The following is a 2,721-nucleotide window of genomic DNA, read 5'->3' as shown; positions in this document are numbered from 1 at the left end:
AGCCTTTCAACCACCCCAGAATCCCTTTTTTAGCCACTTGGTCAAGTCAAGTGGCTAAAATATAATCCTGACCCCTGCACTCTGTCTTCTATATAACCTTGACCCCCTGCACTCTGTATTTTATATAATTCTGACCCTTGCACTCTGTATTTTATATAATCTTGACCCCTGCACTCTGTATTTTATATAATTCTGACCCCTGCACTCTGTATTTTATATAATTATGACCCAGCACTCTGTATTTTATATAATCCTGCCCCTGCACTCTGTATTTTCTATAATCCTGCCCCTGCACTCTGTATTTTACATAATTCTGACCCCAGCACTCTGTATTTTATATAATCTTGACCCCTGCACTCTGTATTTTATATAATCTTGACCCCTGCACTCTGTATTTTATATAATCTTGACCCCTGCACTCTGTATTTTATATAATCATGACCCCTGCACTCTCTGTTTTAAAACAATTCTGACCCCTGCACTTGTATTCATTCTTTTAGCAGGTACTGCTTTTATGTAGTCCCCAACATTTTTGTTAAAGTTCTTGTAGAAGATAGTCTTAGACAATGTCTTAGCTTTCTGTTTATATTCTATGTAGAGAAAAGTATAAAGTAAGAGTTTCAGGCACAGCACATTGCATGCTTCTCCATGATAGAGGTGAATCAACCCCAAGGCAACCTAGAGCCCAGTGGATGTTCAGGAGGCCTAGCTATAACCTTTGTAATTTTGGGGTAAACCAGCCCCATCACAAGGGAGGATGCATATGTAAGTATTTGGTTTTTGAAAGAATGGGCCATGCCAGTACAGACAATGCAAAGTGCTGTTGGCTCAGTTCTTTTTTCTGTGTCTCTGCCCTTTAGCTCACAATTGTAGCAGCTCCTCAGACAAAGCCTTCAGTTTGCCCACTGCTATTTAAAGCCACAACTTCTTTGTGCAATAGTTCTTTGTAGGGTCTTTGGCCTTTGTATTCACTTTAAAGTCAAAGTTTTGGGTCTGGAATTTTTTAATGTAGGGGGGAGATTGTGTCAGCAATCATTTTTCATGTGAACATTCTTTTCTGCTTATTTATAGATACCTCTATAGATATACACCCTCTAATCAAATCTTCTCCAGTGCATATTTATATCAGCTGCACCTACATGTTGCTGCAGTGCCCTTTATATGCCCTGATTCACCTTTGTAAGCGTCTTCTAGTTTTACAACTCAAGCTGTTTGCACAGCATTGACTGAGCAGAGGGTGTGTGAGATGATGGTGGGACTTATGTAGGTCATGTTGAGCTTCTCAAGTCATTGGCAGTAGGAGGAGAGGGGACATCCAGATGACATCCAGCAGGGGGAGTAGAAGAGCTTGGGTTGCACACAGTACCTGTGCCATGTCTGGGGATAAAGTGGAACCAAATCTGTGATCAGACAGGGCCATTATTGCAGAAGGAACATCAAAAGAAGATACTTACCTACCTGATTGTTATCTTCTTATTTTCTATTATTTTCTATTTTGTTATTCTTCCTTATTAAAAAAAATGATGCTGGGACATTCTGGGACTAAATGAACCTAAATGAATTTTTGCCAGCTGACAATCTTAAAATAAAAATAAGATTTATCTTATATAACTATAAGATATAAGAGAATCCCATGCTGTCTCAGCTTCCCCCTTCTTTCCAGCGCTGGACAGAACAGCGAGTGCTATCATCTTGCTTCTTCCGGGTTCTCCTTCATGTCACCTGAACTCCCACTGCACAGGCATTGGATCGGATGACGTGTCCTCCTGTATGTTAATATAATTGCTAATCTCTGCGCATGGGTGAGATCAGCGTTTTGTTACATATCAGAAAGCCCCTGGTGGCACATGCTCGATCTTAGGCATGCGCAAAAGGAATATATGTGAAGTATGTATACCGGGAGGCTGCAGATTTCCCCTTTAGTGCCGGCGATGGAGCGAGAACGGGTACGCTTTGGTAAACAATTGTAAAAAGACAGGTACATTTGTTTTATTAGATCAGATACATATCCTGGCCTTTCTGCAGTAAAGAAACAGCCATAACTATTGGAACAATTACATTTATATTGCCTGTCATATCTCCCCTCCTATTGTGTGTTACTTCCCCCACTTCCTAGATTGTAAGCTCTTCGGGCAGGGTCCTCTCCTCCTGTATCACTGTCTGTATTCGTCCTTCATTTACAACCCCTATTTATTGTACAGTGCTGCGTAATATGTAGGCGCTATATAAATACTGTTTCATGATTTTAAGGATTTTTATGTCGTGGTGACACGGTCTTTTACAGTGAAAAGAGCAGCATTGCATTTATTGCAATCAGTAAACCATGGGCCTAAACTTTCCCTTCAGCTTCCATTTATATTCAGTATAAAGCAGCTCCATGGCCCTGATTTATTAAATCTCTTCAAGGCTGGGGAGAATACGCTTTTATCAATTAGGCTGGGTGATCCAGCAAACCTGGAATGGAATTCTTAAAAGTAATTTGCTATTTGTTAGCAAATGCTTTCGATCTTGGATCAGATCCATTCCAGGTTTTTTTGATCACCCAGCTTCACTGATGAAAGTGTATCTTCTCCACCCTTAAAGAGCTTTAACCTTCCTAGTGGTAAGGTAACCCCGAGTGTGACTCGGGGTAGAAAAAAGTTGCTGAAAGTGGTAACCCCGAGTCACACTCGGGGTAGGCAATCCTTTGGGAAGTAATAGTAAATACAGCGCTTACCTGAT

Source organism: Pyxicephalus adspersus, chromosome 3, assembly GCF_032062135.1.
Source record: "Pyxicephalus adspersus chromosome 3, UCB_Pads_2.0, whole genome shotgun sequence".
Taxonomy (NCBI): domain Eukaryota; kingdom Metazoa; phylum Chordata; class Amphibia; order Anura; family Pyxicephalidae; genus Pyxicephalus; species Pyxicephalus adspersus.
This window is presented reverse-complemented; position numbering follows the sequence as displayed.